Source organism: Empidonax traillii, unplaced genomic scaffold (genome assembly GCF_003031625.1).
Source record: "Empidonax traillii isolate 1590-97213 ecotype Southwest subspecies unplaced genomic scaffold, ASM303162v1 scaffold1161:size167190, whole genome shotgun sequence".
NCBI classification, from domain to species: Eukaryota; Metazoa; Chordata; class Aves; order Passeriformes; family Tyrannidae; genus Empidonax; species Empidonax traillii.
In genome coordinates, this window is record NW_020956354.1 from 126,140 (window position 1) to 152,719 (window position 26,580).

At 45.6% G+C, this 26,580-nt stretch overlaps 1 protein-coding gene and 1 long non-coding RNA gene across 2 annotated transcripts in view; both read left to right on the forward strand.

Annotated features, from left to right (window-relative positions):
* LOC114069007 (zinc finger SWIM domain-containing protein 6-like) overlaps positions 1–26,580 on the forward strand; it is a gene marked incomplete at its 3' end in the record, with an annotated part of 80,761 nt that overhangs the window by 42,173 nt on the left and 12,008 nt on the right. The gene's annotated exons all lie outside the window — the stretch shown is intronic.
* LOC114069009 lies at positions 14,725–18,772 on the forward strand. The gene is made up of 3 exons (XR_003573697.1): positions 14,725–14,736; positions 16,639–16,640; positions 18,681–18,772. It is a non-coding gene; the product is annotated as an uncharacterized LOC114069009 (long non-coding RNA).

The following is a 26,580-nucleotide window of genomic DNA, read 5'->3' on the forward strand; positions in this document are numbered from 1 at the left end:
GAAACCGAAAATGGGGTCTTCCCTCCCCCTCACCAGGAAAAAAGAAGAAAGGAGGGAAAGAAAAAAAACGGTCCTCCCCAATGGGAACTCACTCTGTCCTGATGTCTGAGTCATGTGGTGTGACTTCCTCTCTCCTTTGATGTGCATAAAAACTGCTGCCAAAAAAAAAAAAAACAAAACAGAGGAGGGGAGACCTCCAGAACAGTTCCTCTCCGGTGAAAATCCAAGCAAATTCCCAACTGGCAGCCAGGCTGAGAACAAAGCCACCTCGGAGCTCCTGCCACCCAGACCCCATCCCAGCTCAGGCAACAACGGAGTCATTGCTGTTTTCCAGGAGAGGAGGAAAAAAAGTAAAGAAGAACTCCTCATCCCTCCCCAAAGACAAGATCACAGTCAATCTGCCCATTCAACATCCCCTTCACACAGTGGGCAGGGGGAAGGGAAAATTCCTTCTTAGTTTCCAAGAACAAGCAAAACCATGACAAATTCCTAAAAGTCTCATTTTGAATGTGTTTTGAGGGTTTTTTTCCTACCCTAACCTAGGCAGTTACCCCTGGGGGTTTAGCAATAATGGCACCCAGCCTGGGGGAGAAGTGCAGGGGAACATTTTTTTTCCCCAGTCTTTCACCCATTTCTCCTTCAGGTCTGCTACAATAGTTTCTGAAGAGTTTAAATTCCCTCTAGATGCTAGAGATACCTTACTCTTTGTGGTATGTCTGAACATTTACATCATTATGGTCTATCTTATGTATAAAGCTAGAACCAAGACCTCTCAGGAAGGTGTCCAGAAGCCCACCCCAGGAGTGGATAGTTTCAAGTGGCATGTGTTGTGGGAGGACATTTTTAAGTTCTTGGAGAATGTTTCTGCTCCAATGACCTGGAAGTTCACCCTTGAACAACTGCAGGACCCATTCAAAGTGATGAGATCAGTGAGGAAAAAGTGATGTGGTAGATCTATGGAGGGGCAGCTTGTGGTTACAGATGGAGCCCTGGCCACTGCCTACCAAAAGCTTCTCAGTATGGTGCAGCACCTCCAGGAGGAAAAGAAAGAGAACAAAACACCTGACAGCATAGCAACTCAGAGTGTAGCAAAACCAGAAGGACAACCCAAGGCAATAGAAGTTTCCCCTATCTAAAAGAGGATAAGACCAAATCAGATGGCCCAATAGATTATGACAGGTAGCACAAACAGCAGACCTAAAGTCAGAAATAATCAATTAATCTCTTTAATTTGATAATCTTTGTAATTTGGGGAAAGACATCACTCAATGACCGGATGAACCCATTTTGACCTGGTTGATCTGAGTCTGAGATCTTATTGGTGAAGGTGCGCAGCTTAACAGTATCAAAGTGAGGTTTTTAGGATCTCTGTCCCAGGTTGTGAGTATTCACCAAGGGTTCATAAGCGAATCAGAACCCCTTCATCTCTGGACACAGCTTTTAACAAGTGTAAGAGAGAGGTTTGTTTACAGGGATGACCTGCAGGGGCATCATCTTTGCACCTCGAAGACCATGGAACAAGGGATCAGACACCTGAGGGAAATGGCACTGTTAGAGGTACTTTTTGCAAGGGGCAGGCAATCTAATAGTGACCCCAGCAAGGTCAAGTGTACATTACAGATGTGGTGGAACCTCAGATGCGCAGGGCCACCTGTATATGCTAATTTCATGGCAATAATGCACTGGAAGAAAAGCCAAGAAACAGTGGGCACTATGATGAGTAAACTCACTACATATAGCAAGATTGTCCATGCCCCATTACAGGCCCATATCTGTAGAGAAGTTGGTTGAGGACCTCCAGGCACTAACTGAGGAATTAAAAAATGACCACAAAAAACTCAGAGAGGAGTTTAAAGAGAGCATTGCCCATGTCTCGCCAGTGCAAACTGGAGCTCTTGCTATATGGAACAGGAGTCCCCTGTCTAGGGAGAGGGGGTACACCACAAGTTTTTTCTACATGAACATGAGGAAGACATGAGGAAATGAGATGGAAAACCCACCTCTGCTGTATCAGCGCAGGTACAGGGGTTGAAAAATTATCAGAGGCAATTCCATGAGGATGGATGTAGCCCCAGTCTCCTGTGGGCAAGCACCTTGACAGAGTCGGAGGGATGATAACATCTGATTCCTTGCAAGGGACCTCCCATATGTACCAACAGGAAGAAAGCAGGGATTTCCAAAACCAGCATTAAAGGGGCCCTGCCTCTATCCAGGTAGAGGCACGGGATAACTGTGTCTATTGGACCATTTGAATCTGATGGCCTGGCACATCAGATCCACAAGAATACCAAGCTTTGGTTTACTGTGGTGCACAATACATTCTAATGCCATCAGGGCATGTGGGGGTGGAGTCTATTTCAATTGCTGGTGTGGTGGGTCTGGCTGAGCCAGAATTTATTTCCCCAAAGTAGCCCTCATGGTGCCGTGCTCTGCATTGGTAGCTAGAGGAGTGTTGATAACACACCCATGTTTTGGCTACTGCTGAGCACAGCACTGTAACATTTCTTCTTCAATTGAGGGCGAGATCCTGAGAGGGGACCCAAGTAGGCCAGATGACCCACAATGACCAAGGGGATATTCCATACCATATGATGTCAGCCCAGATATAGAGGCTAAGGCAAAGAGCAGGAGGGGGGAGCATTCGTTGTCTAGTGGCTGCCTGCTGAGAGGCCGTCGCATGTGCTGCAGCTCTGCTTCTCGCGAGTGGCTGACCGTTGCTGCTCATGGGAAGTAGAGAATAAACTGTGCTATCTTTCCCTTCTGCACACACAAGCTTCGCTTTACTTTTTTTTTTTTTCTTTAAATAACCTGCCTTATCCCAACCCACAAGTTGGGGGTTTTTTTCCCCATTTTACTCTTTCCCCTGTCCAACTTAGAAGGGGAGTGATAGAGTGGCTGGGTGGGCACCTGACATCCAGCCAAGGTCAACCCACCACAGCTGGAGTGATAGGAGGGCCTCAAGAGCTGATGGCATTGGAAGCTGAAGTGAGCTTGACGGGGAAGGAGTGGCAGAGACACCCCATTGTGACTGGTCCAGATGCCCCATATATCCTTAGTATCAATTACCTAAAGAATGGGTATTTCAAAGATCCAAAAGGACATAGATGGGCTTTTGGAATAGATGCTGTAGAGACAGATGGGATTAAACAGTTGAATGTGTTGCCTGGCCTCTCAGAGAAACCTTCTGCTGTGGGACTGTTAAAGGTTGAACAACAGCAGGTGCCAATTGCCACCCCAACAGTGCATCATTGGCAATCCTGCCTGAACCAAGACTCATTGATCCCCATACATAAGATGATCCGTGAGCTGGAGAACCAAGGAGTGGTCAGCAAGATTCACTCACCCTTCAACAGCCCTGTTTGGTCCATGCGTATGCCCAATGAAGAATGGAGATTGACTGTGGACTATCGTGGCTTGAATGAAGTTACCCACCTCTGAGTGCTGCTGTGCCAGACATGTCGGAGCTTCAGTATGAACTGGAATTCTTAAGGCAGTGAAGTGGTGCCACCACTGACATTGCAAATGCATTTTTTTCCATCCCCTTGGCAGCAGAGTGCAGGTCGCAGTTTGCTTTCACCTGAAGGGGCATGCAGTACACCTGGAACCGACTGCCCTAGGGATGGAAACACAGTCCCACCATGTCACGAACTGATCCAGGCTGCTCTAGAGAAGGGTGAGGCTCCAGAATATCTACAGTACATCAATGACATCTTCGAATGGAGGAATAAGCTTTTGAGAAAGAAGAGATCATCCAAATTCCCCTGAAAAGCCAGATTTGCCATCAAATGGAGTAAGGTCAAGGGACCTGCCTGAAAAAATCAGTTCCTGGGGGTGAAGTGGCAAGATGGATGTTGTCAGATCCCAACAGAAGTCATCTGCAAGATAACAGCAATATCCCCACCAACCAGCAAGAAGGAAACACAAGTTTTCCTGGGTGCCGTAGGTTTCTGGAGGATGCACATCCCAGAATACAGACAGATCGTAAGTCTTCTTTACTTTGTAACACACAAGAACTATTTCCAGTGAGGCCCCAAACAGCAGTAAATCTTTGAACAGATCAAACAGGAGATTGCTCACACTGTAGTCCTTGGGCCAGTCAGGACAGGACCAGAGGTGAAGAATGTGCTCTACTCTGCAGACGGGGAAAATGGTCCTTCTTGGAGCCTCTGGCAGAAGGTGCCTGTGGAGATTCGAGGATGACCACTTGGATTCTGGAGCCAAAGCTACAGAGAGTCTGAGACCAACTGCACTCCAACAGAGAAGGATATTCTAGCAGCCTATGAAGGAGTTCAAACTGCCTCAGAAGTGATTGGCATGGACGCACAGTTTCTCCTGGCACCCTGACTACCAGTGCTGGGCTGGATGTTCAAAGGAAAGGTTCCCTCCATGCATCATGCCACTGACACTACATGGAGTAAGTGGATTGCCTTGATAACACAGCACACTCAAATAGAGAACCCCAATCTCCCTGGGATCTTGTAGATAATCACAAATTGGCCTGAAGGTGAGAATTTTTGCCTGGCAGATGAAAAGGAAGAAGAACAGGTGGTACATGCTGAGGAAGGCTCACCATACAACCAACTACCAGAGGACGAAAAGAATTACGCTCTTTTCACTGATGGTTCCTGTCACATTGTGTAGGGACAAACTGGAAATGGAAAGCAGCTGTATGGAGCCCCACATGGCGAGTTGCAGAAGCCACAGAAGGACAAGTTGGATCAAGTCAAGTTGCAGAGCTGAGAGCTGTCCAGTTGGCTTTAGAAATTGCCAAACAAGAGAAATGGCCAAGACTTTACCTCTACACTGACTCGTAGATGGTGGCCAACACTCTGTGGGGGTGGTTGGACAGATGGAAGAAGGCCAATTGGAAAGGTAAAGGGAAACACATCTGGGCTTTCGAAATGTGGCAAGACATCGCTGCCTGGGTAGAAAAGCTGATCATGAGAGTCCGCCATGTAGAGACATACGTCCAAAAGCTGAGCAAATGAAGAACATTGTAATAACGAACAGGCAGACCAAGTTTCCCACATCAAAGTGTCACAGTTAGGCCTTGATTGGCAGAAGGAAGAGTTGTTCCTAGCTTGATGGTCCCATGATACATGATGCCTCAGGTCATCAGCGGAGAGATGCCACCTACAGATGGGCATGAGACCAAGGGGTGGATTTAACCATGGACATTATCTCCCAGGTCATGCATGATTGTGAGACATGCTTTGCAATCAAGCAGGCTAAGAGAGTAAAGCCCCTGTGATATGGTGGATGAGTAAGTATAGATATGGAGAGGCCTAGCAGATCAACTACATCACACTGCCTCAAACTCGCCAAGGTAAGTGCTATGTACTCATTGTGGTTGAAGCAACCACTGGATGTCTGGAAACATACTCTGTGCCTCACACCACTGCCTGGAACACCATCCTGGGCCTTGAAAAGCAAGTCCTGTGGTGAAATGTCACCCCAGAGTTAATTGAGTCAGATAATGGGACTCATTTCAAGAATAGCCTAGTTACCACTTGGGCTAAAGCGTATCATATTGAGTGAATATATCATATCCCCTAACATGGACCAGCCTCTGGGAAGATTGAATGGTGTAATGGGCTGTTGAAAACTACTTTGAAGGCATTGAGCAGGGGGATTTTCAAGCATTAGGATCAGTATTTAGCAAAGGTTACTTGGTTAGTCAACACTAGAGACTCTGTCAACTGAACCAACCCTGCCCAATCAGAACCAGTTCACACCATAGATGGAGATAAAGTCCCCGTAGTTCACCTGAGAGGTATGCTAGAGAAAACAGTTTGGATTAGTCCTGCCTCAAGCAAAGGAAAACCCATTCAGGGTATTGTTTTTGCTCAAGGACCAGGTTGCACTTGGTGGGTACTGCAGAAAGATGGGGAAACATGATGTATACCCCAAGGGGACCGAATTTTTGGGTAATCTGTCCGCAACACTGTACCTGTATGTGAATATTTGTAAATGTGTATATAATTGGAATATGTATATATATGTATGTGTATAGTTGGAAAGATTAAATACAATATAATGTGATGGTATAAAAAATTAGGGGTTGATAATGTTTTACTTTTAGTTAAATTAGGAAGGTTTTTTGTTGAATGTTTTCATATCATCACATAGTTTGGGAAGTGTGGGGTAACTGCCCCTGCCCTGCCAGGCCACACTGAGAAGGGAAGAGGGCCCCAGAAGTAAAATACTATGAGAATGCAGGGTAGAGAGGATAAAAAAACCCCAGCCATTTCTGGATAGGCTCTCTTGTTCCGAGAGCGGGTACCAAGACAATATCACCACTAGGCTTCTCTCACCATTCTCTCGCTGCTTTCCCACGAATTTTTTTTGCAGCAGGACCACCCTCGGTGCTTGCTTGCCATGGCTCCTGCATCAAGTGCTTTCCAGGACTTCCAGTCACCACAGCTCCTGTGTGGTTGCCGGCACATCTGCTGGTTGCTGCTGCAGCTGTGGCAAAGGGACTTGGAAGTTTTTTCCCTTTGTGAATGGTATGTGGCGCCCAAGCACTGCTCCATCTACATCATGGTCTCGTGACCTCCATCAGGACCCGCACTGTCATCTTGGCGACATAGGACTCCGAGTGAAATACTTTTCTCCTGGTTCTTCTTGTTTTAATCGAGAGGGGAGAGGGTGGTTTAGGTGATATTTTTTCTGCTATTGTTTGGGTTTGTTTGTTCTGTTTTGTTCTCCATTTTCCAGTAAAATTTTTATAATTTTTCCTACTTCATTCAGACACCTCATAATTTAAAAAAATTGTAATTTGGAGGAGGGATATAAACAAAAGAGAAGGAGAGTTTTACCTTCTCAGAGGTCCCACCTCCTGAAACATATTGGCATTAAACCAAGACACCTATTTTTTTTTTCTTGCTCAGTGCTTATTTATCCACATTGAAAAAAAGGAATATCCAATTCCTGAATTTTGTTCAAACTTGAAATTTGTAAGCTCTTTAATTGTTCACTATTTTTGCCACTAGTTATCTTTTCAGAGATTTTCCTGGCCTGTTCTGCTATATAACCTGTACTGGTTTTCTTTAGAGAAACCACAATCTTTCCATAAGATTCCAAACTAGATGGAAGGAGACAGCAGTGGTCATTGTCAAATATTCAGCAGCTAAACAGTATCATATAATAGCAGGATCCTGGTATTCCTTTTCATTAATATTTGTTTCCTTGAATCTTTTATATTAGGGCTTATTTTATCTTAGGGATGAAATATGCAGTATGTGATGAAATATGTGTCTCCTTAGCTTTTATTTTTATATAACCTTCTGTAGTGGGTTGACCCTGGGTGGATGCCAGGCACCCATCAAAGCCACTCTATCACTCCCCTCCACAAGTGGACAGGGGAGGGGTAATATAACAAAAGGTTCATGAGTTTAGATAAGGACCAGGAGAGGTCACTCACCAAATAACATCACAGGCAAAACTGACTCAACTCGGGGATATTAATTGAATTTATTACTAACAAAATGAGAAAAGGATAATGAGAAGTAAAATAAATTGTGAAAACACCTTCCCCCCATCCCTCCCTCCTTTCCAGGCTCTACCTCCTTCCCCTCAGCGGTTCAGGGAGACTGGGAATGGGGGTTACAGTCAGTTCATCACACGTTTTTACTGCTGCTGCTCAGGGAGAAGAGTAGTTCCCCTGCTCCAGAGTGGGTTCTGTTCCACAGGAGACAGTCCTCCACAAACTTCTCTGACAGTAGTCCAACCCACAGGCAACAGTTCTCCAGGAACTGCTCCAGAGTGGGTTCTATTCCACAGGGTGCAGTCCTTCAGGCACAGCCTGCTCCAGTGTGGGTTCCCCACAGGGTCACAAATCCTACCAGGAAACCTGCTCCAGCATGGTTCTCCATGCTCTCTCCACTTGTCTGCAGGTTCCTGCCAGGTGGCTACACCTGCATAGGCTTCCTATGGCTTCACAGCCTTCTCTTCAGGCATCCACCTGCTCTGGGGTGGGTCTCCTCCATGGGCTCCAGGTGGATCTCTGCATCCCTGTTGATCTCCAAGGGCTGCAAGGAAAGAGCTGTTTCACCATGGTCTTCACCATGGGCTGCAGGGGAATCTCAGCTCCAGCACCTGGAGCACCTTTTCCCCCTCCTTTTCCCCTGACCTTGGTGTCTGCAGAGTTGTTTCTCTCATATATTCTGTCTCCTGCTCTTCTCTGGCTGCAATTACATCTGCACAATAACTTTTTTCCTTCTTAAATATGTTATCACAGAGGTGTTACCACCATTTCTGATTGTCCCAGCCTTGGCCAGTGGCATGTCCATCCTGTAGCTGGCTGGCATTGGCTCTGCCAGACATGAAGGAGACTTCTAGCAGCTTCTCACAGAAGCCACTCCTATATCCCCCCTGCTAGCAAAACATGGCCACACAAACCCAATAAGCATTCTAAAAGCTGATTTATACAAAACAGGAAGAGGAGAAAATATTTACCATGCGAGTTTATCTTTTTGGTCTGGTAGATGGTTCATAAAGAACCTGTAATGGTAATTTTTCTGACACTTCAGGATCCATTCATGAAGGTATTTTACTTTAATAGACTTGTTGACTTCCATTTTTATTGGGCAATCTTCTCACATAATTTGTTCTGTGATGGGTTTTTTTGATTGCTTATGAAACAAAAGTATATATGTTTTGTTTCTTAAAATCTTTTTGTTTTGATTGCTAGCAAGGGGAAACTGCTCTGATGTCCTGAAGTCTTGTATAAAGCATTCATGTCAGCTCAGGCTAAAACTTGGCCAGATGCTGTACCTGTGTCAGTGCTAGTGAAAGAAAGTAAAACACAAAGCTACATATATTTAGTTTTTCTAGATACAATGGTAAGTGATTTGATGAAATGGTTTTAGGTCTTTTTTTGAGGGGGGAGATTTTCTTGTTTGTTTTTTTTTTTCTTTGTTTTTTAAGTGAATTGTAACTTCACCAAATGGTATTACTTAAAATTTTTGACTACAGCTGCTGTAGAAATGTGTGCACAGCTGCTGTTTTGGTAAACAAAGCCTAGTAGCCCGATGACAGTAATATTTAAAAAGTTGAGTGATATGATTTGGGAAGCATCAAACTGCAATATGCTGTGCTTCGCCTAGGTACACTGTATAAGAAAATAAATGTGTTATCACTGAAGTGGCTTTAAAGATCAAATAGACTATTATGTAGAATACAAATAATGCATATTAAAATTGCAGTTGATTCTTTCTGATAGATCATACAAATTGCTGTCAGACTGTATTTACTTACACATAAACAATGTGCTCCTGCTCTTAATCAGGATAATGATTCCAATCCTAGTTATGCATTTTTTAAACAACTGTTAAATACTATGCTTCAAATAATTTCTGATTTCCTGAAGGCTTAATTTTTCTAATATATCCTTTCTTCACCCTTCTTCCATTCTATTCCTCTACTTAAAAGGTTAAAATTTGGTACATTTCACTAGCTGTTCTATGACTGAAGAACTGCTTTTGATTAAAGAAGGAAAATAGTTTCTTTATGGAGTATGGATGCCTAGCATACTCTGCTTTTCTTTGTATACTTTTAATCTCTTAAATAATTGTCTTCCATGGTGCATTAAAATAGTCAGCCCTGTGCAATCCATAATAAAGGGAGAAATACATATTCCCACACCACACCAGTGATGATGATTTTTGTTTAATTGTGAGTATAAATAATACTCTGTAGTGCCGCAAGTACTAGCAAGCTGCCTTTGTTGTCTTGGAAGCTTTTTTCTCCACCCTCTGGAGTAGTGGTAGTGTGGGTCAGTGCTGGGGTGATTAGGGCCTTTGGAATCCAGAGGAAAAAGCAAAACAAACTTCATGAGAGGTTGCAGGCATAGGTTCTTGGTTAGATTACAGTTACTTTCTCTCTTCATTACCCTTGAAAGCAGAGGAAGCTTCCCTTATTACTGTTATTTATGAAAGGGATTTTCTTATCAGAGATGTCCAGACCAGAAGCTCAGAATCCAAAGAAATTTTGTTCTTTTTATTAAGGCTTAACAGATAATTAAGAAAAAATTAAAGTTTGGTAGTTTGTTTCAGTAAGTTTTACTTCTGATTTCAATATTAACTCTGAAAGAATAATTACAAGTATTATTTGTTTTGAGCTGGTCAGATTGTAGAAAATCTTAAAAGAAATTACTCCTTCTCTTACCATTTCATTACAGCAATAAATCCTGCCAGTGTCCTCAGAAAAACTTTGTATGTTTGACTCTAAAAATTAGTTCATATAAAAATTCCCTGTCCAAACATGCTTAACAATAAGGTTGCAGGGACAGCTAGATTAAAAACAAAATTCCTAAAACTCACCTGAAATAGAAATAATTCTTGTGGACTTTCCAGTGTTCATTTATTTGAAAGGAAGACTGAAAAGATAAAGGTTAATTCTCTTAATATTCTGGACAATTTATTTTTTCTGTTTAGCTTTTTCCAGAAATGAAATATTGTCCTGATTCAACCATCTTTTGTTTTTCATGTTTTAGAAAGTTTGGAATTTTCATTGTCCTTTCATGCAAAAAGCAAATATCCCCTTTCAAAGCTCAATGTGTGGACTGCAACATTCTTACTCTTGAAAAGAAAATAAGATCTCCTTTTCTGAACCAGTTTTATCTCTCACAAGAATACTTGAAAAATATATTAAATTTGCAAAACTGGAATGTAACAGTTCTATTTTCTAATTAATTAATTTTACATAAATGAATTAAAAAAATTGATTTTTCCTAGAAGAATTATGATTCTGCTTCATGATTTTGGTATTCAAATTTCTCTTCATATGGACTACAAGGAGGTTGCATTTGTTAAATATGCTTATGGTGGAAGAAATAGAATTTTTTTGTTTATTAGTTTCTGGGGGAGGGGGTTGTAGGGTTTTTTTTTTTTTGTTGTTGTTGTTGTTCTGAATCTGCCTTGATTCATTTGAGAAAAGGCTCCACTCACCATCATATGCTTCATGGATTTCAATAGTTGTGACAGCCTTTCCTCACTGGTAGTGTCAGAACTGCCTTATCTTCAGAGGTATTGATATGTTGTTTGAATGCTTTTATTGCCTAAAAAGACTGTGGAGAAAAAGACTCCAGGCCAATTTAGTGTATACGATAAAAAGAGCTGGTCCTTTAATGAGGCTTCAGGCCCAGGGGAATACACACAACATGCACCCACCAAGATAGTGGTTCTATGATTTTATAATAAGGTCCATTCAATCCCAGATCTATCCACCTCCTGGTTCTGCCCAGTTCTGCCACCCAACACACCTCCCTCGGGAATTGGTTCTGGGGGCATTTGGGACCCCTTCTTCCTCATCTTCATCTTCTTCACAGCCCGTACAGCCCTTGGCGTTCCTCCAAAGCTCTGGGCTTGAAACTTGCTGTGTCTGCATGATATCTCCTGATGCAGGCCTAGGGTGCTGGATTTCTTAAACAGAGGTGTTTTTCTACATTTCTTCCTTGAAAAGAAGTCTAAACATGCTAATGGAATTTAGAGGGATTGATATGAAATGGGATAATAGGGTTGGGTATGTGTAAACTGCTATGTTAAGGGTAAGAGAGAATGCTGCTACATTAAAATCTACATTTACTACACAACTACTTCTATAATCTACAAAAGTTAAAAAATTAAAAAAGTATCAGTTTACTGCTTAAAAAAAGACACTTTGCATAATGTCCTAGTTTCAGCTGAGATAGAATTAATTTTCTTCTCAGTAGCTGGCACAGTGCTGTGTTTTAGATTCAGTATGAGAATAATGCTTATAACACACTGATGCTTTGGTTGTTGCTGAGCAGTGCTTACCCTCAGTGAAGGGCTTTTCAGTGTCTCATGCTCTGCCAGTGAGGAGCTGCACAAGAAGCTGGGAGGGAGCATGGCCAGGACAGCTGACCTGAACTGGCCAAAGGATATTCCACACCATAGAATGTCATGCCCAGTATATAAACTGGGGCAATTGGCTGGGAGGGGCTTAGCACTGCTTGGGGACTGGCTGAGCATTGGTCAGCAGGTGGTGAGCAACTTATTTCTCTTGAGTTTTATTCCTCTCCCTCTCTCCTTTTCATTACTATTATTATTATTGTTATTATAATATTTTATTTGGTTTCAATTACAAAGCCATTCTTACATCAACCTACAAAGTTTCTTTTTGCTTTCTGATTCTTCTGTGGGAGGTGGGAGGGGGAAGTGAGTGAGTGGCTGCATGGTACTTAGTTGCCAGTTGGGGTTAAACCATTACATATATACTCATAACAGCACAAAGTTAAGATTAGAATATCCTCCTGTTACTTTATAGAATGTTTTAACCAGGTCCAAAATGGGAAAGATGGACATTTTTCTTGTTGTTCTGATTGTATGCAAACTGTGTGTATGTGCACACATGTGTAACAGCAGGAGGGAAATTTGTTGGTCTTTTCTTCTGCAGTACCTCCCTCGTAAAGTCTTCCCAGCATCGGCAATCCACACTGATCAGGAATGCAGAGCAGGCAGCAACATATTTCAGCCTGCGGATTTCTTTACACTGACAGGCAACATAGTGATGCTCTACTTTACAAAATTCTCAGGGAAGTGTTTGGATTGCACATCAGAGCAGCCTGCATGTGTGTCAGATGATCAGAAAGGCCCAGTCCATTGGAGTGTCTTGGTTCTTAGGAATGATACTTGTCTATTGTGTAAATAAAAAAAAGAGTAATAGGAAACTCTTGGACATCCTTTCTGTCATGGTTTTGACTCTGGCCAGATTTTAAACACTTACTGAAAACCGCTTTCCCCTCTCCTCTCCCCTTTTGTTCTTCTCTGAGTTGAGGGGGGAAAAAAACCCAGAAAATTATGGAGTAGAGATAAGAACTGCCTGGGCTTGGCGATTCCTGCCTGGACTTGGCTGCTCCTCAGGAACCGACTCAGGTGATAGAGAGGCAGGACAGGCTCATTAGCAGGTGCTAGAGAGGGCTATATAAACGTCTCCGTTGCTACTGTTACTACTAGGAGTGCGTTGACACAGACAGAACCTTCCAAGAAGGATGTAGCCATTCAGGGGTCTGGCTGCGCAAACTGTTAGAGCCTGGCATCAGTAACAGAGGACAGTGCGAGAGGCACCTGTGTGCGAGGCGAGCAGGTAAATGATTTGCTGTGCACGGTAGCAGAGCTCAAGGAAGAGGTAGAGAGGCTGAGAAGCATTAGGGAAAGTGAAAGGGAAATAGACTGGTGGAGTCACACCCTTTTCACCCCCAAGGAAGTCCAGCAGGAGACAGGGATGCCCTTTCCCTCCTGCCGTCAGGCAGATGGAGCAAACGGAGTGGATGGGGGGGAATGGAAACAGGTCCCTGTTCAGAGAGGTAAAAGAACACCCTCTCGACCCCCATCACCTCCCTGGGTGCCCTTGAACAACAGATAAAAGGCCCTAGACTCAGAATGTCAAGTAGAAGTCAGGCAAGAGGAAGATGTGTCTGCAAGTTGCACCCTGTCTACCAGACAGGTTACAACTACAGCTATTTTTGTAATGGCCAGTCTTTGCGAACGAAGAACTGGGGAAGGTCTTTACACCTTCCAGCCTGCGCATTGGATTTTTTTAGGTGAGACACAGTGTGCGCAGAACTGAGCCCACCCTTTAATCCTAAGGTTCATCTGCCGGGGCCAAGCGAGCTTGGACGGTGGCAGCAAGGTCCTCAGGACGTAGATGGATTGCCTTACAGGGCTAACGAGCTCCATCTGCCCGGGGAGTGTCCTAACCGGGAATCGAACCCGGGCCTCGGCAGTGACAGCGCCGCGCCCTTAACCACTAGACCACCAGGGGCTCCCATCTACAGCTCCCAACTACAGCTATAAGGAAAAAAAGAAGGGTAGTTTTGGTAGGTGACTCCCTTTTGAGGGGAACTGAGGGCCCTATTTGTTGACCAGACCCATCCCACAAGGAGGTTTGCTGACTTCCCGAAGCCAGGGTGAGGGACTTTGGTAGGAGACATCCTGAGCTAATTCAGGCCTCAGATTACTATCCACTGTTGGTAATCCAGGCTGGCAGTGATGATATTAATAGAAGAAGTGCCAGGGCAATCAAAAAGGATTTCAAGGCACCGGGTAGATCAGTTCATGGGACAGGCGCACAGGTAGTATTTGCCTCAGTTCCTGTACTTGCTAGAACGAATGAGGAGATGAATGAGAAGAGTAGGAAAGTCTACCTTATCAATAGGTAGCTAAAGGATTGGTGCCACCATCAAAATTTTGGGTTTTTTGACCATGGGGCAAAGTCCAAAGTACCCAGTCTTCTTAAATCAGATGGGTTTTATGTATCTAGGAAGGGCAAAAGGACTGTAAACCATAAGTTAGTGGAGCTCATCAAGAGGGCTTTAAACTAGGTTTAAAGGGGGAAGGGATTGAATCCAGGCTCTCCAAAGAGGAGCCCAGGGATGAAAAGCCCCAGTTAAGAGTAAAATCAGCAGCCCAGCTGAAGTGCATGTACACTAATGCATGCAACAAACAGGAGGAGCTGGATGCCATCGTGCAGCAGGAAAGCTATGATGTAGTTGCCATCACGGAAACATGGTAGGATTACTCGCGTGACTGGAGTGCTGCCATGGACGCCTACAAGCTCTTCAGAAAGGATAGGCAGGGTAGGAGAGGTGGAGGGGTGGCTCTATATGTTAGAGAGTCTCTTGACTCTGTAGAACTTGAGGTCACCAATGATAAGATTGAGTGCCTGTGGACCAGAATCAGGGGGAAGGCCAACAAGGCTGATATCCTGGTGGGAGTCTGTTATAGACCTCCCAACCAGGATGATGAAGGGGATGAATTATTCTACAAGCAGCTGGCAGATGTCTCAAAATCACCAGCCCCTGTTCTTGTGGACAACTTCAACCTGCCAGATGTCTGCTGGGAGCTCAACATGGCAGAAAAGAGGCAGTTTAAAAGATTCCTGGAGTGTATAGAGGGTAATTTCCTGTTCCAGCTGGTAAATGAACCTACCAGGGGTGGGGCCACACTAGACTTGTCGTTTACAAACAGAAAGGGCCTGGTGGGAGATGTAGTGGTCGTAGGCCGCCTGGGGCACAGTGACCATGAAATAATAAGAGTTTGCAATACACAGAGAAACAAGGAAGGCCACCAATAAAACCTCTATGCTGGACTTCCGGAGGGCAGATTTCGGCCTTTTCAGAAGACTGGTCCAGAGCATACCCTGGGAAAAACCCCTTGAAAACAAAGGGATACAGGAGGGATGGACATGCTTCAAGAAGGAAGTCTTGAGTGCACAGGAACAGGCCGTACCAGCGTGCCAAAAGGCAAGCCAGTGGGGTAGACGACCAGCTTGGTTGAACAGGGAGATTCTGAAGGAAATCAGGAATAAAAAGAGAGCTTACAGACTATGGAAAATAGGTCTGGCTACTCAGGATGAGTTTAGAAGTATAACTAGGTCATGCTGAAAGAAAATTAGAGAGACAAAAGCACAATTCGAAGTCAATTTGGCTGCTTCTGTTAGGGATAACAAAAAGTCCTTCTATAAATACATTAATAACAAAAGGAGGTGCAAGGAAAACCTCCATTCCTTGTTGGACTTGGGGGGAACATAGTTAACAGGGATGAGGAGAAGGCTGAGGTACTTAACACCTACTTTGCCTCAGTATTCACCAGTAGGACAGGTGGCCCTCAGGACAACTGGCCTCTGGAGCTGGTAGACAGGGACAGGAAGCCAAATAGCCCCCCTGTGTTCCAGGAGGAAATAGTGACTTACTGAGCCACCTGGATCCACACAAGTCCATAGGACCAGACGGGATCCATCCTAGGGTGGAGGGAGCTGGCAGAAGAGCTTACCAAACCTCTCTCCATCATTTACCAACAGTCCTGACTCTCTGGGGAGGTCCCAGATGATTGGAAGTTGGCAAATGTCACACTGATCTACAAAAAGGGCTGCAAGGAGGAGCCGGGAAACTCCAGGCCCGTCAGCCTGACCTCAGTGCCTGGCAAGGTTATGGAGCAGATCATCCTGAGTGCAGTCACACAGCAGCTACAGGATGGACAAGGGATCAGACCCAGCCAGCACAGGTTTAGGAGGGGCAAGTCCTGTCTGACCAACCTGATCTCCTTTGATGATCAGGTGACCCACCTGGTGGATGAGGGGAAGGCTGTGGATGTGGTCTATCTGGACTTCAGCAAAGCCTTTGACACTGTCTCCCATAATATACTCCTGGAAAAGCTGGCAGCCCACGGCTTGGACAGGGGCACTCTGTGCTGGGTTAAGAACTGGCCAGAGGGCCAGGCCCAGAGAGTGGTAGGGATTGGGGCTGCATCCAACTGGCAGCCGGTCACCAGTGGTGCTCCCCAGGGATCAGTGCTGGGCCCAGTCCTGTTTAATATCTTTATCGATGATTTAGATGAGGGGATTGAGTTCATCATTAGCAAATTTGCAGATGACACCAAGTTGGGAGGGAGTGTCGACCTGCTGGAAGGCAGGAGGGCTCTGTAGAGGGACCTGGATAGGCTGGAGAGTTGGGCTGATTCCAATAGGATGAAGTTCAACAAGGTCAAGTGCTGGGTCCTGCACTTTGGCAACAACAACCCCATGCAGCACTACAGGTTGGGCACAGAGTGGCTGAAGAGCAGCCAGGTCGAAAGGGATCTGGGGGTGCTGATTGGCAGGAGGCTGAACATGAGCCAGCAGTGTGCCCAGGTGGCCAAGAAGGCCAATGGCATCCTGGTCTGCATCAAGAACAGTGTGGCCAGTAGGAGCAGGGAAGTAATTCTTTCCCTGTACTCAGCACTGGTGAGGCCACACCTTGAGTATTGTGTTCAGTTCTGGGCCCCTCAGTTCAGGAAAGACATTGAGGGGCTGGAGCAGGTCCGGAGAAGAGCAACGAGGCTGGTGAAGGGACTTGAGCACAAGTGCTGTGAGGAGAGGCTGAGGGAGCTGGGGTTGTTTAGCCTGGAGGAGGCTCAGGGGTGACCTCATCACTCTCTACAACTACCTGAGAGGAGGTTGTAGCCAGGTGGGGGTCGGTCTCTTCTCCTAGGCAATCAGCAGTAGGACAAGAGGGCATGTTCTTAAGCTCTGCCAGGGGAGGTTTAGGTTGGATATTAGAAAGAAGTTCTTTACAGGGAGAGTGATCAGGCATTGGAATGGCCTGCCCAGAGAGGTGGTGGATTCACCGTCCCTGGAGGTTTTTAAGATGAGGCTGGATGTGTCACTGAGTGCCATAATCTAGTAATTACAGTGGGGTTGGATCAAGGGTTGGACTTGATGATCTGGAGGTCTCTTCCAACCCAGTTAATTCTATGATTCTATGATAAGCCCCCAATAAAGTACTGAAAGGCTACAATGAGGTCTCCCCAGAGCCTGCTCTTCTCCAGAATGAACAGCCTCAATTTTCTCAGCCTATCTTTATAGGAGAGGTGCTCCAGCCCTTGGATCATCTTCATAACCCTCCTCTGGACTCACTCCAACACTCTGTGCTGGGGGCCCCAAACCTGGATGCAGTACTCCAGATGGGTCTCACAAGGAGAGAGTAGAGGGGGAGAATTGATGTCTGGTAGGTTAAATTTTAAGTTGTACTATGGCTTCTGAGCTGAAATTTCCTGAATTGTTTAGTTACAGTTGTGATTTAATCCTAGCCAACAACCAAGCCCCATGCAGCTGCTCCCCCACCAGCAGATAGAAGAAAGAATTGTAAGATAAAAAGCTATAAAACTCGTGGGTTGAGATAAAGTCAGTTTAATAGGGAAAGCAAAAGCTGTGCACACAAGCAAAGCAAACCTAGGCATTAATTCACTGCTTTCCATGGGCAGGCAGGTGTTCAGCCATCTCCAAGAGAGCAGGGCCCCATCACATGTAGCCTTTACTTCAGAAGACAAACACCTTCATTTAAAACATCCCCCCTCTCACCTCTTCTTCCCCCACTTTTTATACTAAGCATGATGTCATGTGATATGGAATATCCCTTTTGTCAGTTGGGGTCAGCTGTTCCAGCTGTGCTTCTTCCCAACTTTGTTTACACCCCCAGCCCCCTCATTGACAGGGTGGCATGAGAAGTAGAAAAGGCCTTGACTCTGTGTAAGCCCTAAATTATCAACCCTATGTTCAGCAAAAATCCAAAACACAGCCCCATACCAGCCACTGTGAAGAAAATTAACTCTATCCCAACCAAAACCAGCATACACAGACATTGAAACCTTTTTAAAGGTCATATTTAGTAGCAACAATTTCTTTAAATACACAAATAGAAAAAGAAGAGGAAAATATTTCACCATAATTACCAGGCATAGGACATCACTGCACCGTTGTTAATACAGAGCTTCTGCATTTGAGCCTGCAAAGGCAGATGATTTTTTATTTTAAATTCTCTGTAACTTAAAAAGTGTGGGCTTGCATAGCAAGGTTTTGGTAGCAGGGGAGCTACATGGGTGGCTTCTGTGAGAAGCTGATAGACGCTTCCCTTACGTCTGACAGAGCCAATGCCGGCTGGCTCCAAGATGGCCAAGGCCAAGCCTATCAGCAATGGTGGTAGTACTTCTGAGATAATGTATTTAAGAAGGGGAAAGAAGTTACAGCGCAGAAGCAATTGCAGCCAGAGAAAAGAGGTGTAAGAATATGTGAGAGCAACAACTGCAGACAACAAGGTCAGTGAAGAAGGAGGAGGAGGAGGTGCTCTAGGAGCGAAAGCAGAGATACCCCTGCAGCCCATGATCAAGACTGTGGTGAGGTAGGCTGTCCCCCTGCAACCCATGGAGATCCATAGTGGAGCAGACATCCACCTGCAGCCTATGGAGGACCCCACGCTGGAGCAAGTGGATGCACTTGAAAGCAGCTGTGACCCCATAAAGAGCCCACACTGGAACAAGCTCCTGGCAGGACCTGTGACCCATGAGAGAGGAGCCCATGTTGGAGCAGGTTTGCTGACTCCATGGAGGACCCATGGGTGAGCAGTTTATGAAGCACTGTCTCCCATGGGAGGGACTCCACACTGGAGCAGGGGAAGAGTGTGAGGAGTCCTTCCCCTGAGGAGGAAGCAGCAGCAGAAACAATGTGTGATAAACCGACTGCAGCCCCCATTCCTCATCCTGCTGTGCCACTGTCAGGGAAGAGGTAGAGAAAATCAAGAGTGAAGTTGAGCCCAGGAAGAAGGAAGGGGTGGGGAGAAGGTGTTTTTAAGATTTGGTTTTATTTTTCACTACCCTAGTCTGATTTGATTGGTAATAAACTAAACCAGTTTCCCCAGGTTGAGTCTGTTTTGCCTGTGGTGGTAATTAGTAAGTGATCTCTCCCTGTCCTTATCTTGACCTAGGAGCCTTTTGTTAAATTCACCACCATCTCCAGCTGAAGAGAGGAGTCATAGAGTGGCTTTGATGGATACCTGGTGTGCAGTCAGGATCAACATACCTGTCATGGTTTAGGAATGGTACTCCCCAATTTAGTGTTCCCACTGAAACTCCAAACCACACTGCCACTTGCTTCCTCCCCCCTGCACCAGGCTGGAGAGAACTGTAGGCAGAAAAGGTAAAGATCATGGGTTGAAATAAGAACAATTTACTGGAAACAGCAATGAAATAAGAAAACAAACAGTAACAGCAACGATACTAATGACAGAGGGTACAGGAAAAGAAATGTTATTGCTCACCACAGAAACCCCTGACAATAGGCAATACCTGATACCTGACCTTTCCCTCAGCCAGGCTTACCAGAAGGAACTCCCTCTCCTCAGAAGAGACTCCCTTCCCCACACCCCTGGCAATGATGTGAGTTGGTATAGAATAACCTCTGGGTCCTAGCCAAGCCCCCTCCTGGTTACTGCAAAAATTAACCCTGTCCTGGCTGAAACCAGGACAATACCACAGTGAACCTATAGGGTAACTTGACTGTATTAGTGCTGTAACTGTTTAGATTAGCATCTGTGCTTACAAATGTTGCTGATTGTAAAATGAACCATCAATAAATGTCAGGAGAGAGGAAAGGATAGCCAGGACCTGCATTTGTGTCTGAATGTGAGTGGAGAATTAAAGGCAGGTCGGCTGTGAATATTTCTGGAGACATCTGTTCAGGAAAATTTTAACCTTCTGAATTCTTAATTATATGCTGACAAATTAAGTGACAATATTGTTGGAGTAACTGGTTGGGCATGATCTATCTGAGATGCCTTAATCCTGGCAGCTTGGTCCACCTGCTCATTGTTATGATGCTCTTCATTAGCCTGACTCCTGGGTATATGAGCATCAATGTGGCGGACCTTCACACTCATCTTCTCTATCCTGGCAGCGATGTCTCACCACATCTCAGCCGCCCAGATGAGTTTCCCTTTGCGCTGCCAGTTGGCCTTTCTCCATCACTCTAACCATCCCCACAGAGCACTGGCCACCATCCATGAGTCAGTGTAGAGATAGAGTCTTGGCCACTTCTCTCATTCAACCATATTCAAAGCCAGCTGAAGTCCTTTAAGCTCTGCAACCTGACTTGACCCACCTTGTCCTTTGGTTGCTTTTGCAACTCTCTATGTGGGACTCCATACGGCTGCTTTTCATTTCCGGTTTGTCCCTACAATGCGACAGGAACCATCAGTGAAGAGAGCATATCACTTTTCATCTTCTGGTAGCTGGTTATATGGTGGGGACTCCTCAGCATGTGTCACCTGCTCCTCTTCCTCTTTAAAGGATAGTCCAAAACTCTATCCTTCAGGGCAGTTTGTGATGATCTCTTTCTCAGTTGGGATATAGCTGGCCTCATATCCTTTGTATGTATCCCCAACTCCAAAATCCCAGCGGTTGTCCATGTGTCTCCCCAGGCACTTTCTGCCAGAGGCTCCAGAAAGGGCCATTCTCCCCAGCTGCAGTGTAGAGCACGTTCTTTACATCCTGTCCGGATCTGACTGGTCAAAGGGCTACTGCATGGGTAATCTTCTGTTAAATCTGTTCAAAGGCTTGCTGTTGTTCAGGGCCCTAATGGAAATAATTTTTATTCCATGTCACAAGGTAGAGAGGACTTACAATCTGACTGTACTCAGGGATATACATTCTCCAAAAGCCTACTGCGCCGAGAAAGCCTGTGTTTCCTTCTTGCTGGTTGGTGGGGACACTCTGATCTCTTCAATGACTTCTCTCGGGATCTGATGATGTCTGTCTTGCCACTTCACTCCCAGGAACTGGATCCTTTGGGCAGATCCCTTGACCTTACCCTTTTTGATGGTGAAACCAGCTCTCAGGAGACTCTGGATGATTTTCTTTCCTTTCTCAGAAACCTCCTCTGCTTTGTCCCTCCATACGATGATGTTGTCAATGTACTGTAGATGTTCTGGAGCCTCACCCTTCTTTAGTGCAGCCTGGATCAATCCATGGCATATTGTGGGACTGTGCTCCCACTCCTGGGACATTTGGTTCAAGGTGTACTGCACACCCCTCCAGGTGAAAGCAAGCTGTCAATAGTGGCACCACTTTGCTGCCTTGGACTCCAGTTCATACTGGAGCTCCAACATGTCTGGCACAGCGGCACTCAGCGGTGGGGTAACTTCATTCAAGCCACAGTAGTCCACAGTCAATCTCCATTCTCCATCAGACTTACACACAGGCCAAATGGGGCTGTTGAAGTGTGAGTGGATCTTGCTGACCACCCCTTGGGTCTCCAGCTCACAGATCATCTTATGGATGGGGATCACAGAGTCTCAGTTCATTCAATATTGCCGACGATGCACTGTTGTGGTGGCAATTGGCACCTACTGTTCTCAACCTTCAACTGTCCCACAGAAGGAGGATTCTCCAAGAGGCCAAGCAATTAATTCAACTGTTTAATCTCTTCTGTCTCCACAGTAGCAATCCCGAAAACCCATCTATGTCCTTTTCGGTCTTTGAAATACCTACTCCTGAGGTAGTCTGTGCCAAGGATACATGGGGCCTCTGGTTCAGTCACGATGTGGTGTCTATGCCATTTCTTCCCGGTTAAGCTTACTTCAGCTTCCAGTACAGTCAGCTGTTGGGAGCCCCCTGTCACCCCAGAAATAGAGATGGATTCTGCCCCTACATATCTCGATGGCATCAAGGTATACTGTGCGCCAGTGTCAACTAAAGCCTCATATCTTTGTGGGTCTGATTTGCCAGGCCATCAGATCCACACAGTCCAGTAGACCCGATTGTCCCTCTCCTCTACCTGGCTAGAGGCAGGGCCCCCTTAGTTCTGGTCATGGTACTCATTGCTCTCTTCCTGTAAATATACCCTGGTGGTCCCTTCAAAAGGATCATAACTCCTATACCGTCTGGAGTCTTGCCCATGAGAGACCGCAGCAGCATTTATCCTTGAAGAGTTTATTGTGGTACTTGTTCCTCTTCTCAATTCACGTATCCGGGCTGCTAAGGAAGAGATGGGGTTTCCATCCTACCTTCTCATATCTTCTCCATGCTCATGGAGGTAAAACCATAGATGGTGTACCCTCTCTCCTTAGTAGGGGGGATGCCTGTTCCTGATAGCAGAGATTCTTGTTTGTCCTGGCAAGATATGGAAGATTCCTTCCTTAAATTCCTCTCTTTGCTTCTGGTGGCCCTCTTCAATTTTCTCTTCCAGGCTTTGGATATTTTTGGCCACCTTTGTTTCCACAGATGAGACATGGGCTCATAATGGGGCAGTGACAGTATCCTCATAAATCCTGAGTTTACTAACCAATGCACCCACCTTGTCCTCTCCCTCTCTCCATTGCAACATTGCTAAGTAGCAGGAATGCATTTCTGGCACAAGCTGTGCAAATTTTAACCACATCTGGTATTTGCACTGTACACCGTCTGGACTTTTAGGGTATCTTTCATCTTCTGAAAAGATATTCTCCAGTACAGCTAATTCTCTGAAGCATTTGACACCTTGTTCCATCGTGTTCCACTGTCCTTGCTGTACATGGATCCTTACAAAGATCTCTCTTCCTCACACTTGACAACAGTTACTGCCAGAGGCTGAGAGTTTCCTGCCTCTTTTCAATCCCCTGAATCTCCTGTGCAGATCCATTGACCTTGCTTATGGCAAAACCAGTTTTCAGAAGAATCTGAATTATTCTTTTTCCCTTCTCAAACACTTCTTCTGCCTTGTTGCCCCTAACAATGATGTTGTCGATGTATTGTAGATGTTCAGGGGCATCACCCTGTTCCAATACAGTTTTGATTAGTCCATGACAGATGGTAGGTTTGTGTTTTCACCCCTGGGGCAATCAATTCCAGGTGTATTGGACATCCCTCCACGTGAAAGCAAACTGTGGTCTGCACTCTGCTGCCAAAGTAATTGAGAAAAATGCATTGGCAATGTCAGTTGCAGCATACCACCTGGCTGCCTTCAACTCCAGTTCATATTGCAGTTCCAGCATTTCCGGTACAGCAGCATTTAGCGGTGGTGTCACTTGGTTCATGCCACGATAGTCTACTGTTAACCTCCACCCTCCATCACCCTTTTGCACTGGCAATACAGGACTATTAAAAGGCAAGTGAGTCTTGCTGATCACTCCTTGGCTCTGCAGTTGATGAATCAGCTCATGGATGGCAGCCATCAGTTTGTGCAATATTGCCACTGGTGCACTGACCTGGTAGCAATTGGCACCTGCTATTCTGCAACTTGCAGCAATCCCACGATGAAGGGAGAGGCCAGGCAGGGTAGATAATTTTTTTATCTTCTTTATTCACAGTGGCTACACCAAAAACCTATCAGTACCCAGTTGGATCCTTGAATTACCCCCTCCTGAGGCAGTCAATGCCAAGGATACAAGGGGCCTCTGGGCCAGTCACAATGGGGTGCTTTTCCCACTTGTCCCCTGTTAAACTCAACCTCTAATACAGGCAACTCCTGGCATGCCCCTGTCAATCCAATAGGTTCTGCATTCCCATGCCTTGATGGCATCAGTGTGCACCAGTATCTACTAAACCTTCATACTTCTGTGGATCTGGTGTGCCAGGCCATTGAATCTCATCAGTCCAGTATGCCCAGTCATCTCTTTCCTCCTCCTGGCCAAAGACAGGGACCCTCTATTCCCATTCCTGGTCAGAGTATTCACTATCTGACCCTTGCAGTGCCAGCCCAGAAGTCCCCTCACCAGGATCAAGGGATCTATGTTTGGAGATCACTGATTGCCGCCTTCTGTCTCTACAGCAACTACAGTGACAGCCTTCTTGGCTGGCGCCTTCTTAAGAGCTCTCTTACCTCTCAGTTCACATACATGGGCTTCCAACTTAAAGGTGAGGTCACAATTCACTTGCTGATGTCTTTCCCCTTTCATGTTGTCGTGGTTTTGCTCTGGGTCAATTTGCTCTCACCCCCCACACAATTACTATTAGTTGAGAGAAGGTTTATGCAGACAAAAGAGACTTGATTGGGGAAAAATAATATTAACATTTATTACTAATAAGACAAAAACTAAAGAACTATATTTACAACAATTCTAATTATGTAAAAAGTACTATATATTTACAGAAATACTTCTCCCCCCTTTATATCAGTCCAAGGAGGAAAAGCAGTCTCTTTCTCCATTCTCAGAGGTCCAGGTCTTTCAATAACTCTGCAGCACTCCAAAGCTCTTCTGTTATCTCAGGATGATAACTCCTTTTTTTGTCGCATCTGGAACTCTTTTTCTTTCTCTCTCTTGTCTACGTCGGCCTCCAGGGCTGGGCCTAACCCCCTCCTGGGTTAAGACCGGAGGCTGGGGGATTACTCAGGACCTGAAGGGTCTTCCATGGGCTTGCAAGGGGACACTTGTCTACCATGGATCTTCACCACAGAGTCACAGGGGATAATGGCTTTTGAGTCCACCCCTGTTTTCCTGTGAGGTCTCTCCCCACGGGAGAACAGTCCTTGATAGACCTCTCCGACATGGGTCTAGCATGGATCCCACACACGGATTCCAACATCTCACCCGAGCCGTCCTTGCTCCGGCATAAGTTTCGTCTCTCTCAGGGTTACAAATTTCCAGCCACCAGCAGCATGGATCTCTCACTGAGATCCCAAGCTTACCCAAGCCGTTCCTGCTCCAGCGTAAGCCTCATCCCTCTCAGGGTCATAAATCTTCAACAGGACTCTGCTTCATTTCAGTCCTTCTCATGAAGTCTCAGCTTCTTTGTGCATTAACTTACTGCAGTGTAGACTCCTCCACGAGCAACATGGGGGTCTTCTCACCCCAACAAACTTTCACAGGTGGCAGGGTTTTTATTTTTCAGTCTTTTCCCTGCTGAAGTGAGAGAGCAAGAGAGGGGGGAGAAGCAGGCCCCCCTTCGAACTTCTCTCTCCTGCTGCAGCTTTGGCCTTGAACAATTCATTATCTCTCTGCCGGAATTCTTCTGCAGTGGTTTTTGTCCAAGCAGTCAGTTCTTTACAGTTTTTTTTCTTTACTCTCTTACATGAGAGAAGCGGGGCTTCAGTGCCACACCTGCCCCTGGCTCAGGGCAGGGGGAGGAGGGGGCCTGGGTCCCACTCAGGGCCTGCTGCTGCTCCTACATGGCTACCTAATTTCAACTGCGCCACCAACCTTCTCTTCCATTTTCTTAAATATGTAATTAGCAAAGGCGTTACTAAAGATTTGGACAAAACCATCTTCAGCCCCAGGGACTGGCTGGTGGGCAAAACCACGACACATGTCATGCAGAAAGAACTAGAGTTCACCACGTGCCCTGTGCCTGGGGCTTCCTTTCCCTCTGACTGGAGCAGGAGAGGACCAGTCTCCTGGGTTGCCCCTAAGAGCTGAGGTGCTGGCCCCTAAAGATGTGGAAGTACACAATTTCTTCTATGTTTCAGATCCAAGAGGATGTCACCTCTGCAGCTGGTGTATCCATTTGCAGGTAATACAATGCTACCAAGCTGTTGGAATATGATGCAGAGGCACTTTGAATCACCTTCCTCCATGTGGCTTGTGTGCAAGGGACATCCTCTGAATGTTATAATTTTTTTAGATCACCGTAGATGACTTCCAGCACTGCTAATTCTCTCAAGTACTTGATACCTTTGTCTGCAGTGGTCCACCTTCCTGTGGAGTTCACAAGATCTTCCTTAAATGGATACCTTGCTCTCACACTGGAGAGGAGCCATCTGCAGAGACTCCAAATTGCTGCCTCTTTTCCAATTCCTCTTTCCTGTTCTCTTGCAAGGGATCCCAGCTGTTGGGCTTCATGACCTTCCAATTGCTAACTATTGGCCCCATTATCCCAGCATCAAAGCAGCCAGGTAGGAATCCGCTCACCTGGCTGGCGGCTGTAATCTTTTCACAAGTCTCAAAGTTCTGATGAGATCAGGGACTGGCTAACTTCAGTTTCCCATTTGATTTGTCTCACTCTTTTCTTCATTTTCTTTGTTGAAGGACTGGCTTGTTGATCAGACCCTTCCTTTCCTGATTTTCCTGCTTCTTCTTCTTCTTCTCCTTCTTCTTCCAGCCTTTCTAGTTGATGACATGGACCTGTAGTTCTCCTTATCCACTTTTCTTTTTCTCTACTGGGGCAATTACTGTAGTTGTAGTTTGAGTCCCTATCTCAGCCATAGTGTCCTCCATTGCAGTTTGGGTTCCTGCCTCAACCACAGTCCTCTGAAAGTATTGAACTGTGGCTTGATAGGCACGGGCCAGGCCCCAGTACAGGGCAAGAGGCTGCTGGTTTTCATTGGGGTAGGCAAGGC